The 14539-nt window shown below is 43.4% G+C and overlaps 1 protein-coding gene and 9 non-coding genes across 13 annotated transcripts in view; 2 read left to right on the forward strand and 8 right to left on the reverse strand.

The window, feature by feature from the left end:
• LOC119159444 (uncharacterized) overlaps window positions 1–14539 on the reverse strand; it is a 633480-nt gene that overhangs the window by 317555 nt on the left and 301386 nt on the right. The gene's annotated exons all lie outside the window — the stretch shown is intronic.
• TRNAT-CGU (transfer RNA threonine (anticodon CGU)) lies at window positions 118–190 on the reverse strand. Its single transcript has one exon. It is a non-coding gene; the product is annotated as a tRNA-Thr (tRNA).
• On the reverse strand, window positions 572–644 carry TRNAT-CGU (transfer RNA threonine (anticodon CGU)). The gene has a single exon. It is a non-coding gene; the product is annotated as a tRNA-Thr (tRNA).
• TRNAT-CGU (transfer RNA threonine (anticodon CGU)) lies at window positions 1027–1099 on the reverse strand. Its single transcript has one exon. It is a non-coding gene; the product is annotated as a tRNA-Thr (tRNA).
• Window positions 1482–1554, reverse strand: TRNAT-CGU (transfer RNA threonine (anticodon CGU)). The gene has a single exon. It is a non-coding gene; the product is annotated as a tRNA-Thr (tRNA).
• Window positions 2392–2464, reverse strand: TRNAT-CGU (transfer RNA threonine (anticodon CGU)). Its single transcript has one exon. It is a non-coding gene; the product is annotated as a tRNA-Thr (tRNA).
• TRNAT-CGU (transfer RNA threonine (anticodon CGU)) lies at window positions 3302–3374 on the reverse strand. Its single transcript has one exon. It is a non-coding gene; the product is annotated as a tRNA-Thr (tRNA).
• TRNAT-CGU (transfer RNA threonine (anticodon CGU)) lies at window positions 4212–4284 on the reverse strand. The gene has a single exon. It is a non-coding gene; the product is annotated as a tRNA-Thr (tRNA).
• Window positions 5856–5928, forward strand: TRNAT-CGU (transfer RNA threonine (anticodon CGU)). The gene has a single exon. It is a non-coding gene; the product is annotated as a tRNA-Thr (tRNA).
• TRNAT-CGU (transfer RNA threonine (anticodon CGU)) lies at window positions 6311–6383 on the forward strand. Its single transcript has one exon. It is a non-coding gene; the product is annotated as a tRNA-Thr (tRNA).

The following is a 14539-nucleotide window of genomic DNA, read 5'->3' on the forward strand; positions in this document are numbered from 1 at the left end:
TTTTAACACAATGTTAATGAGATATAACAGACAGTAATGCCAAGGAATGTACAGGGGAAGTTATTAAAATCAATGGAATGTAAATAGGAAGAAAGAAAAGTGGATGAAAAAATTACCAACTGTGAGCAGGAATCGAACCTACGACCTTCGAATTACGCGTTCGATGCTCTAACCACTGAGCTATCACAGCGGCCCTCCCTCCATCCACTTTTTTGGGTTTATCTGTGAATTAGAAGTAGGAGCGACAGTCAGCGCCATCTATAAGCCAAACAACGAGTGTGAAAACACTCTTAAGCGCATGTTTGGCGTCACGTAGCGCGCGAAATTATTATGAGCGGGCAGCTGATTGATTGTCCCTCTTATACAACCTAAACACACCAAGTCTGCCAGTACGAGACCCTCGTTCAATGAAATAAGGGAAAGAAGTGTATACCTAAGGGCTCGTTTTTCCGTGTTTTAACACAATATTAATGAGATATAACAGACAGTAATGCCAAGGAATGTACAGGGGAAGTTATTAAAATCAATGGAATGTAAATGGGAAGAAAGAAAAGTGGATGAAAAAATTACCAACTGTGAGCAGGAATCGAACCTACGACCTTCGAATTACGCGTTCGATGCTCTAACCACTGAGCTATCACAGCGGCCCTCCCTCCATCCACTTTTTTGGGTTTATCTGTGAATTTAGAAGTAGGAGCGACAGTCAGCGCCATCTATAAGCCAAACAACGAGTGTGAAAACACTCTTATGCGCATGTTTGGCGTCACGTAGCACGCGAACTTATTATGAGCGGGCAGCTGATTAATTGTCCCTCTTATACAACCTAACCACACCAAGTCTGCCAGTACGAGACCCTCGTTCAATGAAATAAGGGAAAGAAGTGTATACCTAAAGGCTCGTTTTTCCGTGTTTTAACACAATATTAATGAGATATAACAGACAGTAATGCCAAGGAATGTACAGGGGAAGTTATTAAAATCAATGGAATGTAAATAGGAAGAAAGAAAAGTGGATGAAAAAATTACCAACTGTGAGCAGGAATCGAACCTACGACCTTCGAATTACGCGTTCGATGCTCTAACCACTGAGCTATCACAGCGGCCCTCCCTCCATCCACTTTTTTGGGTTTATCTGTGAATTTAGAAGTAGGAGCGACAGTCAGCGCCATCTATAAGCCAAACAACGAGTGTGAAAACACTCTTATGCGCATGTTTGGCGTCACGTAGCCCGCGAACTTATTATGAGCGGGCAGCTGATTAATTGTCCCTCTTATACAACCTAAACACACCAAGTCTGCCAGTACGAGACCCTCGTTCAATGAAATAAGGGAAAGAAGTGTATACCTAAGGGCTCGTTTTTCCGTGTTTTAACACAATATTAATGAGATATAACAGACAGTAATGCCAAGGAATGTACAGGGGAAGTTATTAAAATCAATGGAATGTAAATGGGAAGAAAGAAAAGTGGATGAAAAAATTACCAACTGTGAGCAGGAATCGAACCTACGACCTTCGAATTACGCGTTCGATGCTCTAACCACTGAGCTATCACAGCGGCCCTCCCTCCATCCACTTTTTTGGGTTTATCTGTGAATTTAGAAGTAGGAGCGACAGTCAGCGCCATCTATAAGCCAAACAACGAGTGTGAAAACACTCTTATGCGCATGTTTGGCGTCACGTAGCACGCGAACTTATTATGAGCGGGCAGCTGATTAATTGTCCCTCTTATACAACCTAAACACACCAAGTCTGCCAGTACGAGACCCTCGTTCAATGAAATAAGGGAAAGAAGTGTATACCTAAGGGCTCGTTTTTCCGTGTTTTAACACAATGTTAATGAGATATAACAGACAGTAATGCCAAGGAATGTACAGGGGAAGTTATTAAAATCAATGGAATGTAAATAGGAAGAAAGAAAAGTGGATGAAAAAATTACCAACTGTGAGCAGGAATCGAACCTACGACCTTCGAATTACGCGTTCGATACTCTAACCACTGAGCTATCACAGCGGCCCTCCCTCCATCCACTTTTTTGGGTTTATCTGTGAATTTAGAAGTAGGAGCGACAGTCAGCGCCATCTATAAGCCAAACAACGAGTGTGAAAACACTCTTATGCGCATGTTTGGCGTCACGTAGCACGCGAACTTATTATGAACGGGCAGCTGAATAATTGTCCCTCTTATACAACCTAAACACACCAAGTCTGCCAGTACGAGACCCTCGTTCAATGAAATAAGGGAAAGAAGTGTATACCTAAGGGCTCGTTTTTCCGTGTTTTAACACAATATTAATGAGATATAACAGAGAGTAATGCCAAGGAATGTACAGGGGAAGTTATTAAAATCAATGGAATGTAAATAGAAAGAAAGAAAAGTGGATGAAAAAATTACCAACTGTGAGCAGGAATCGAACCTACGACCTTCGAATTACGCGTTCGATGCTCTAACCACTGAGCTATCACAGCGGCCCTCCCTCCATCCACTTTTTTGGGTTTATCTGTGAATTTAGAAGTAGGAGCGACAGTCAGCGCCATCTATAAGCCAAACAACGAGTGTGAAAACACTCTTATGCGCATGTTTGGCGTCACGTAGCACGCGAACTTATTATGAGCGGGCAGCTGATTAATTGTCCCTTTTATACAACCTAAACACACCAAGTCTGCCAGTACGAGACCCTCGTTCAATGAAATAAGGGAAAGAAGTGTATACCTAAGGGCTCGTTTTTCCGTGTTTTAACACAATATTAATGAGATATAACAGACAGTATTGCCAAGGAATGTACAGGGGAAGTTATTAAAATCAATGGAATGTAAATAGGAAGAAAGAAAAGTGGATAAAAAAATTACCAACTGTGAGCAGGAATCGAGCCTACGACCTTCGAATTACGCGTTCGATGCTCTAACCACTGAGCTATCACAGCGGCCCTCCCTCCATCCACTTTTTTGGGTTTATCTGTGAATTTAGAAGTAGGAGCGACAGTCAGCGCCATCTATAAGCCAAACAACGAGTGTGAAAACACTCTTATGTGCATGTTTGGCGTCACGTAGCACGCGAACTTATTATGAGCGGGCAGCTGATTAATTGTCCCTCTTATACAACCTAAACACACCAAGTCTGCCAGTACGAGACCCTCGTTCAATGAAATAAGGGAAAGAAGTGTATACCTAAGGGCTCGTTTCTCCGTGTTTTAACACAATATTAATGAGATATAACAGACAGTAATGCCAAGGAATGTACAGGGGAAGTTATTACAATCAATGGAATGTAAATAGGAAGAAAGAAAAGTGGATGAAAAAATTACCAACTGTGAGCAGGAATCGAACCTACGACCTTCGAATTACGCGTTCGATGCTCTAACCACTGAGCTATCACAGCGGCCCTCCCTCCATCCACTTTTTTGGGTTTATCTGTGAATTTAGAAGTAGGAGCGACAGTCAGCGCCATCTATAAGCCAATCAACGAGTGTGAAAACACTCTTATGCGCATGTTTGGCGTCACGTAGCACGCGAACTTATTATGAGCGAGCAGCTGAATAATTGTCCCTCTTATACAACCTAAACACACCAAGTCTGCCAGTACGAGACCCTCGTTCAATGAAATAAGGGAAAGAAGTGTATACCTAAGGGCTCGTTTTTCCGTGTTTTAACACAATATTAATGAGATATAACAGACAGTAATGCCAAGGAATGTACAGGGGAAGTTATTAAAATCAATGGAATGTAAATGGGAAGAAAGAAAAGTGGATGAAAAAATTACCAACTGTGAGCAGGAATCAAACCTACGACCTTCGAATTACGCGTTCGATGCTCTAACCACTGAGCTATCACAGCGGCCCTCCCTCCATCCACTTTTTTGGGTTTATCTGTGAATTTAGAAGTAGGAGCGACAGTCAGCGCCATCTATAAGCCAAACAACGAGTGTGAAAACACTCTTATGCGCATGTGTGGCGTCACGTAGCTCGCGAACTTATTATGAGCGGGCAGCTGATTTATTGTCCCTCTTATACAACATAAACACACCAAGTCTGCCAGTACGAGACCCTCGTTCAATGAAATAAGGGAAAGAGGTGTATACCTAAGGGCTCGTTTTCCCGTGTTTTAACACAATATTAATGAGATATAAAAGACAGTAATGCCAAGGAATGTACAGGGGAAGTTATTAAAATCAATGGAATGTAAATAGGAAGAAAGAAAAGTGGATGAAAAAATTACCAACTGTGAGCAGGAATCGAACCTACGACCTTCGAATTACGCGTTCGATGCTCTAACCACTGAGCTATCACAGCGGCCCTCCCTCCATCCACTTTTTTGGGTTTATCTGTGAATTTAGAAGTAGGAGCGACAGTCAGCGCCATCTATAAGCCAAACAACGAGTGTGAAAACACTCTTATGCGCATGTTTGGCGTCACGTAGCACGCGAACTTATTATGAGCGGGCAGCTGATTGATTGTCCCTCTTATACAACCTAAACACACCAAGTCTGCCAGTACGAGACCCTCGTTCAATGAAATAAGGGAAAGAAGTGTATACCTAAGGGCTCGTTTTTCCGTGTTTTAACACAATAATAATGAGATATAACAGACAGTAATGCCAAGGAATGTACAGGGGAAGTTATTAAAATCAATGGAATGTAAATGGGAAGAAAGAAAAGTGGATGAAAAAATTACCAACTGTGAGCAGGAATCGAGCCTACGACCTTCGAATTACGCGTTCGATGCTGTAACCACTGAGCTATCACAGCGGCCCTCCCTCCATCCACTTTTTTGGGTTTATCTGTGAATTTAGAAGTAGGAGCGACAGTCAGCGCCATCTAAAAGCCAAACAACAAGTGTGAAAACACTCTTATGCGCATGTTTGGCGTCACGTAGCACGCGAACTTATTATGAGCGGGCAGCTGATTAATTGTCCCTCTTATACAACCTAACCACACCAAGTCTGCCAGTACGAGACCCTCGTTCAATGAAATAAGGGAAAGAAGTGTATACCTAAGGGCTCGTTTTTCCGTGTTTTAACACAATATTAATGAGATATAACAGACAGTAATGCCAAGGAATGTACAGGGGAAGTTATTAAAATCAATGGAATGTAAATAGGAAGAAAGAAAAGTGGATGAAAAAATTACCAACTGTGAGCAGGAATCGAACCTACGACCTTCGAATTACGCGTTCGATACTCTAACCACTGAGCTATCACAGCGGCCCTCCCTCCATCCACTTTTTTGGGTTTATCTGTGAATTTAGAAGTAGGAGCGACAGTCAGCGCCATCTAGCGCGTGCTACGTGACGCCAAACATGCGCATAAGAGTGTTTTCACACTCGTTGTTTGGCTTAGAGATGGCGCTGACTGTCGCTCCTACTTCTAAATTCACAGATAAACCCAAAAAAGTGGATGGAGGGAGGGCCGCTGTGATAGCTCAGTGGTTAGAGCATCGAACGCGTAATTCGAAGGTCGAAGGTTCGATTCCTGCTCACAGTTGGTAATTTTTTCATCCACTTTTCTTTCTTCCCATTTACATTCCATTGATTTTAATAACTTCCCCTGTACATTCCTTGGCATTACTGTCTAATATATCTCATTAATATTGTGTTAAAACACGGAAAAACGAGCCCTTAGGTATACACTTCTTTCCCTTATTTCATTGAACGAGGGTCTCGTACTAGCAGACTTGGTGTGTTTAGGTTGTATAAGAGGGACAATTAATCAGCTGCCCGCTCATAATAAGTTCGCGTGCTACGTGACGCCAAACATGCGCATAAGAGTGTTTTCACACTCGTTGTTTGGCTTATAGATGGCGCTGACTGTCGCTCCTACTTCTAAATTCACAGATAAACCCAAAAAAGTGGATGGAGGGAGGGCCGCTGTGATAGCTCAGTGGTTAGAGCATCGAACGCGTAATTCGAAGGTCGTAGGTTCGATTCCTGCTCACAGTTGGCAATTTTTTCATCCACTTTTCTTTCTTCCTATTTACATTCCATTGACTTTAATAACTTCCCCTGTACATTCCTTGGCATTACTGTCTGTTATATCTCATTAATATTGTGTTAAAACACGGAAAAACGAGCCCTCAGGTATACACTTCTTTCCCTTATTTCATTGAACGAGGGTCTCGTACTGGCAGACTTGGTGTGTTTAGGTTGTATAAGACGGACAATTAATCAGCTGCCCGCTCATAATAAGTTCGCGTGCTACGTGACGCCAAACATGCGCATAAGAGTGTTTTCACACTCGTCGTTTGGCTTATAGATGGCGCTGACTGTCGCTCCTACTTCTAAATTCACAGATAAACCCAAAAAAGTGGATGGAGGGAGGGCCGCTGTGATAGCTCAGTGGTTAGAGCATCGAACGCGTAATTCGAAGGTCGTAGGTTCGATTCCTGCTCACAGTTGGTAATTTTTTCATCCACTTTTCTTTCTTCCTATTTACATTCCATTGATTTTAATAACTTCCCCTGTACATTCCTTGGCATTACTGTCTGTTATATCTCAATAATATTGTGTCAAAAAACGGAAAAACGAGCCCTTAGGTATACACTTCTTTCCCTTATTTCATTGAACGAGGGTCTCGTACTGGCAGACTTGGTGTGTTTAGGTTGTATAAGAGGGACAATTAATCAGCTGCCCGCTCATAATAAGTTCGCGTGCTACGTGACGCCAAACATGCGCATAAGAGTGTTTTCACACTCGTTGTTTGGCTTATAGATGGCGCTGACTGTCGCTCCTACTTCTAAATTCACAGATAAACCCAAAAAAGTGGATGGAGGGAGGGCCGCTGTGATAGCTCAGTGGTTCGAGCATCGAACGCGTAATTCGAAGGTCGTAGATTCGATTCCTGCTCACAGTTGGTAATTTTTTCATCCACTTTTCTTTCTTCCTATTTACATTTCATTGATTTTAATAACTTCCCCTGTACATTCCTTGGCATTACTGTCTGTTATATCTCATTATATATATATATATATATATATATATATATATATATATATATATATATATATATATATATATATATATATATATTTATATATATATATATATATATATTGTCACTTTTCTGACAACAAACTTAATTTAATAGGCTCGTTGAGTTTACTAGCCAAGCAGCCGCTTAGATAGATTGTCATTGTCCTTTTTCACTCATTGATCTCACCCAAGCAGATCATGTGGCAATAGTCCCCCCTTCCTTTGAAAGCATCGACTCGATGCTCGTAAAGAAAGAAAAAAAATGAAGGCATGCACCCACAGATCTAGAGAACGAAGAGAGGGAGAGCGCCAGTACTCGCTGGGCTAAAAGAAAGTTTCGTCAACACTTGAGCCGAGCGCCAAAAGGGAAGTAATAAAAACACAGGAGAGCACAAACAGCAGCAGCAACGCAAAGTCACGGTCTCTTGTAACACGTGAAACGACAAGGGCTACTGTAGTAGGGCTTCAGCCAAACAACTTGCGCGGTTTCGGACCGAAGCTGTCGACGAGAAGACACTGCACCATCGGGAAATATCTTGGAGGTAAGGTCTGTGACACATCTAAGCACCTTGTACGGTCCAAAATAACGGCTTAGGAGTTTTTCGGATTAGCCTGGTCGCCGAACAGGGATCCACACACACCCGGTCTGCGGGGTGGTAGGTGATGTTTTGACGGTGGAGGTTGTAACGCCGTGCGTCTGCATCTTGTTGGTGACTGGTGTTAATTGCAAGCTAGCTGACGAGCTTCTTCGGCGTACTCAGTGCATTTCTCAGCGTCTCGAGCAAGTTCGTCGCTTCGGTCGCACTGAAGCATTGCGTTGAGCATGGTTCGCACGTTGGTTCGTAAACAAGGCGGATAGGTGGAAATCGTTTTTTCTTGCGTTGCCGTATTGGATGCAAACGTGATGTATGGTAGAATCTCGTCCCAGGTTTTGTATTGTACGTACACGTACATTGACAGCATGTCTGCTATGGCCTTGTTAAGCCTCTCTGTCAGTTCATTGTATTGCGGGTGATAAGCCGTCGTTTTTTGATGACGTGCAGCTCAATTTAAAAATGTCCTCCATCATTTGCGCTGTAAACGAGGTGGCTCAGTTCTTAATCACGCATGACGGGGCAAAGTGCTGAAGGACGATTTGGTGCACGAAGAACTCCGCGACTTCAGAGACCGTGCCACGGGGTAACGCTTTTGTTTCAGCATAACGAGTAAGATAATCTGTCGCAACTATAATACATTTGTCACCACAGGACGAGGAAGGGGAAGACCGAGAAGGTCTATTCTCACGAGGTCAAACGGTGTCCGTGGTAATTCGATCGGCTGGAGCAGACCTGCAGGTCTCACAGGCGGAGCCTTGCGGCACTGGAACTCGCGGCAACCTCTCACATAGCGATGTACACTAGTTGATAGTCACGGCCAGTAATACTGTTGGCATACTCTGGCGGGAGTTCGCGAATAGCCCAAATGTCCTGACCTGGATTCGTCGTGGCACGCAAGGTAGATGTCATCACGCATGTCGGTAGGAAAAACGAATAGGAAGGTTTTGTCGCCACCACGAGCGTTTTTCTTGTAAAGACTGCCTCTTCTTCGACAAAAAGAGGACAGCACACGAGCAATGTGTTAAGAGACCTGAGAGTCCCGGCCTTCCAGGGAATCAATAAATGGGCGTGATTCTTCGTCTGCCCACTGTCTTGACATGCAATCTAAATTACCAACTGCTCTCAGATAGCCATCTTCATCCTCGGAGCTCCTGACATCGTGTCCCACAGGTGCTCGAGAAAGCGCGTCGGCATCCTCGTGTTTGCGCCCTGACCTTTACGCCATCGTAATGTCGAAATCCTGCAAATGCAAAACCCACTGAGCGAGACTGACAGATGGACCTCTGAAATTGGCCAACCAGCAGAGCGAGTGGTGGTCAGTCACAACTTTGAAGGGACGACCGCAGAGGTAAGGCTGAAATTTGGTCGTCACCCACACGACTGCGAGGCATTCTTTTTCTCATGTAGAATCGTTGGCCTCGGCTCGAGTAACAGTATGACTGGCGTAAACTATTACATGCTCAATGCCGCCATGTCATTGTACAAGGACAGCGGAAAGTTCGACGTTGCTGGCATCTGTGTGAATTTCTGTAGCAGCGTCTTCATCGAAATGGGCAAGAATCGGGGCTGTTTGCATTTTCTGTCGTAGCGCTGTAAACGCTGCACCTTGTTCTGCGGTCCAAGTAAAGTGCACGTGATCTCGGATGAGTCGCGTAAGAGGTTCAGCTATCTTCGAGAAGGTGGCAATAAATCTGCGATAATACCCTCCAAGCCAAGGAAACGGCGTACTGCTCTTTTATCTGATGGAACAGGGAAGGCGGCGATGGCAGCAGTTTTGTCTGGATCAGGTCGCGCTACATCCGCTTTAATGACATGTCCCAGAAATTTCAGCTCATCATTGCCGAATTGGTATTTTAGAAGTTTCAGTTGGAGCTCAGCTGTGCGAATGGCTTCCAGAACCTTTCTCAGGCGCTTCAGGTGTTTTTGGAAGCTCTCGAAGAAGATGGCCACATCATAGAGGCATACAAAGCAGCTTTGCCACTTCAAGCCAGCGAGAACAGTATCCATCATCATCTTAAAAGTTGGTGGGGTAGAACTGACACCGAAGAGAAGAACACGGAATTCGTAAAGTCTCTCTGAAGTCACAAACGCGGTTTTTTTCTCGCTATCATTCATCCACATCAATCTGCCAATAGCCACTCTTTGGACCAATGGACGAAAAATACTTCACGCGTAGTAACCTGACGAGAGAGTCATCGACCCGTGGAAGCGGGTAGACGTCTTTTTTCGTGACGTTATTAAGCTTCCTGTAGTCAATACAGAATAGCAGCGTTCCGTCTTTTTTCTTCAATAGAACGACTCACGAGGATCAAGTGCTGCTGGATAGTTGAATCATCGAGCTTCTCTTTTACATTTGTCTGAATAGCCTCGTGTTTTTTGGCCAAACACGATAAGGCTGCTGCCGGATGGGGCGGACGTCATCATCGGTAATATTTCGATGCTTCGTGAGGTGTGTTTGACAGACATTGGAAGAGGAGGCGAAGCAAGATTGAAACTCCCTTAAAAGGTCATGAAGTTCAGCCTTCCTCTCATCTGACAGCGTCGAATTATAAATGATGCGGTCTTACATTTTCTCATCTTCATGCGTTTCCTTGGACGCGAAGCACTCCGTGACGTCGGGAACAGGTTCTCCATAAGCTATGGTGGTGTCGCGGAAAAGATGGTGGTGTTGGTAGTTGAAGTTCGTAACTAGTATATGTGACCGCCCGTCACAGACACAGACAACACTTCGGGCGGCGCATACACCTTGCAGCAGCAGAAGTGACAGATTGCTTTCGGCTACCACGTCACCATCTCGGAGGTCTTCACAAATCACTTCGATGGGAACAGTCGCTCGAGGCAGCAGCGTCACACAGCCGTCAGCGACACGCAGGGCAGGTCTACGGCAATTATCAGCATATCAATCTGTTGCACTTTGAGTCGAGAAAGTCACGATGCGCTCACAGAGATTTATGGTGGCACCGTATTCCCGAAGGAAGTCGATGCCAAAAATCAGCTGACGTGAATAGTCGCAAAGAACGACGCAGGTGACTACAAACGTTGAAGCACGCATTTCCACTATTGTCATACCCAGTGGTGTTACAACATGTCCTCCATCTGTTCGAATTGCGTTCTATTCCACGGCGTAATTATTTTCCTGAGGTCTTTTGCTAGCCTTGCGCTGATAATCGAATAGTCTGCACCAGTGTATACCAAGGCATTGACCTGAAAACTGTTAATTCGCACAGGTAAGTTGAATGACACGCGGTCACTGTGTTCAGATGTGGGTGTCTGCATTTTTTCGGTACTGCGATCAATCTCTGACGAAATGCCTTCGGCGCTACGTGAAAGCGTCGATGGGAGGTCTTCCGCACTTTGAGTTCCAGTGACATTAGCCCCGAAGGCCTCTGCCTTCAGTTTTCCTGACGAGGGCTAGGAGAGCGTTCTAGTGCCATCAACTCAAAACGTGGCCCCGAGGCTGTAGGTCTCCTCGTAGATGGTGACCGTGGCTGCCATCCTGTAAAGGGTGCACGCTGTTACGCGACGTACTCTTCGATATCCATTGCCCTTTGACCAATTTTGGGTGGAAGGGAATTCCAAGTTGCCGGCACAGGCTCGGCAAGAATACATCGTTGTTTACCTAGGAAAGCAAATAGCAGCGTTGATTTTTCGTAACGCTTGTGGTCAGCTAACACGGCTCTCTCTGTTTTCCTGTCTTCTTTTTATGCACGATTGTTTACGAGTAAATCATTACAACGCCTTTGCTTAGCAGCATGATGGCTGCCAAAAAAAGCAAAAAAAAATTAAGGGAGGAAGCTATTTATAGTCGTTGTACTCGCTTCCTGGGTCAGCTATTTTGCTTGTGACCAAGGAATTCAGCAGTATACTCATTCATCTACCCTGCCCTCATTAGTATCTATATTCAATCTTTCAATGAGCTCATAATAAATTACTGAGATCTATAAGCAGCCTTTTAGTGAGGTGATCATAAATCAAATAAATCTATGCGCAATCATCTATTAAGCTGAAAAAAAACTGATAGGCACAGAATAGATACACTTCAGAATGTTCTTCATAGTAAATGAACAGTCACGCATGCTGAAATGTAGCAATCACTCAATTCATGGCATAAGAATACCGATAACGTAGAAATCAACATTGCACAAAATGCAATTCAGAGGTCGAAAACAAAGATGAATCTGACTGCGCATGTAGCCGAGAAAACTCAGTTGCTCTGTCAATGTGCTCCAGGACCCGATCTCTTATGGAATCTGGCACTGTAGTAGATTTCACGTATTATGCAAAAAGCAGCAGTGAGGAAAAGCTGCCCACACAACCAAACAAGCGAACAAGATGATATTTTAAACAAATCTCTGTTGTAAGGCATGTTAGATATTGAAATATACGTCATTGTCCTGTTTGTAATAAACTTATTTATGGCGTTAAGTGTCATGGAATCATATGCTCCATGATCATGCCGTTACTTTATAATGAAGACAAGATACGTCCTGAAGCATAACTGCGGATTCAATCACCCGGCAAGTTCTTTATTGCAATCGAACTGATCTCTACATCAAGATTTAGTTTTTTTTAAATATTACCATAAATTGAGCCCAATAATGAACTTCCAATTTTTAATGAGTGTGCAAAGTTATCAACTACCTCTGAAAAATGTAGCAACACTGTTGTCAGGAATGTGCACTAATGGACGCTTTACAAAAAAAATATTTCTCTTCTGTTTTTACCGTCACACCGTTTCTCCCCGAAACAAATATGCTCACCAACAATCTCCTTAGTATGGCATCATATCAACATCAAATCAGAGGAAATAAGTAATAGGCACTCATATTGAATGGCAGTGGAAACATTCAAGTTCTGGCTTATCATGATGCAAAATAATGGTAGCTAGACAGCAACACGGCAATAAAGGGGTGTAATTCACATTGAAAAAATACATTAGTCATTTCTTTGTCAAGCACAGCACTATCAAACGAGTCTTCGAGCACGTCAATTATAGAACCAAGTAGAGTACACCCATGCGAGTCCAACACACCACTTGCTGAACCAAACTCATTAGTATCTTTTGATGCGACAACACGCGGAAAATAAATGGATTCCGGTTTATACATTCTGTGCTTATCACTTGAACCTTGCTGGACAATCCAGACGCGGCAAACACTCACCAATGGCTCGAAGACACATTGAGTTGACGCTGCTTTTGTCATCGAGATAAAGCTTCTATGGCTTTTTTTTTCATTGCCATGACCAGAGTACCCGAAAGTGTAAACAAAATATGTAAATGCGCGTGTGTAACAGATATGATATTCGCGCAGTGTTTTGGCACCAAAACAAAAGCCACATGTGCGACGTAAAGAAGGTACAGTTTCTTACCGTAACTGTAGGCCAACTGCGAATTGTCAGGAATGGAAATGTTGGGCGTTCTCCTAAGGGCAGCGCATTGAGTACCCAAAACTAGTACACGAAGACAGATGGCCGTGGTTATGGCGAAGTCATCGCGCTTGAAAGATGCTTCATGCTGAACTGCTCAAACATAGCATATGTTTTGTTCTGCACACTAGCGTCGCCCTCAAGAAACAACAAACGGGCATCGTATCCGTACATCAAAATTTTTGTGCCATAGAGTTCCATACAATATTACCTAGAAAGGAATCTGGCGCTGAAATCATGTATCTCCGCTGGAATCATGGGAATTACAGGTTTCTGATTGGGTAGGCTTAGGTAGCGAACTGCCTACAGATTTTTTTCTCTGCTTTCAGGTTTATTCTTCGCGTAGCACTGGTAGTGGGGCGCGGTTAAGCAGTACCTTTGTTGTTCGAATAGGCTGATGACCAGTAGAACTCCTGATTTGCTGTGGAACTTTACGAGTGTGTTTGACGGTTTAAATGAAGCGTCATCCACTCACCACTGCACATAGACGTAGCGTATCATGTCAGTGCAGGACATTGCATCCAGTTCATGTTGTTTAACGAGTGCGTCTGACAGAAACTCGTTTTAAATATACTGCAAAACGATGACAAACCTGAATAGACGCACCTTCAGGCTCCGCTGACTCGATTTCACAACAAAATCAGAGGTGCGTTGGGGGCAGACCACTTGTACAAGCGCTCCTAACGTCACAGAAGACGAAACAAAAAGTGTTTCTCACCTAATACTGTACTGTTATTTTCATAAATGGATAATGAAGTCTTTTAAAAATCAAGGGTGTTTACTTTCAAGTGTTGTAAAAAATAGCTCAATAAATCCTGATGCCAAATGTAGAACGCAAGAGCAGAGCAATGCATACCCAAACGGTTAAAGTTGCGAACGGTTCACTTCGCCGCCTCATCCCTAAAATGTTTTGCAATAAAGTCTGCGCACAAATAAGTGAAGCAAGTTTCAAATAAATGTAAGTTCATATCACTTTGTTTGACACTCAGAAAACAAGCGTCTCGAATCTCAAGAACGTAATCCATCCGAAGCAGAGTCGAAGCCTGTACTTTTCATAAATCCCATGGGGGTGCAAGTGCCGCTGAAGGTGACCGCGTAGACACTAACGCCAGAGTTCCTTCTAGGTATCATTGAATGAAACTATATGCTTTATACAAATCATATTCGTCCAGAAGAAGCAACTAAGAATAAACAGCAATCATGGTCGATAGCGGCGTTTATCAATGAAATATAAAAAGCAGCTTCGAGATCAGGCTTCAATGTGCATTTCAAGTTACACTTAAATATAAGAAACAGACTATTTTAAACTTTTGTGCCCCCTTATAGGCCTTTATCAGACACCTTTAACAGCATAGTTTACAAAGTGCGGCCATATTTTAGATGCCAGGAAAAGCTAAGAGCACATGTAATCAAAACATAACATCGATGTTCTCGATAACAACGGTTAATTTGCTCTGCCGATGGGGCGTTTCAGAATAAATTTGTCAAAGCAGTATAAGAACAAAGATGTGTAAAATGCTGCAGGTACCGCTGCGATGAACCAACGGTTGAAAAAATTC

The sequence above is a fragment of the Rhipicephalus microplus genome, chromosome 3 (assembly GCF_043290135.1).
Source record: "Rhipicephalus microplus isolate Deutch F79 chromosome 3, USDA_Rmic, whole genome shotgun sequence".
Lineage (NCBI taxonomy): Eukaryota > Metazoa > Arthropoda > Arachnida > Ixodida > Ixodidae > Rhipicephalus > Rhipicephalus microplus.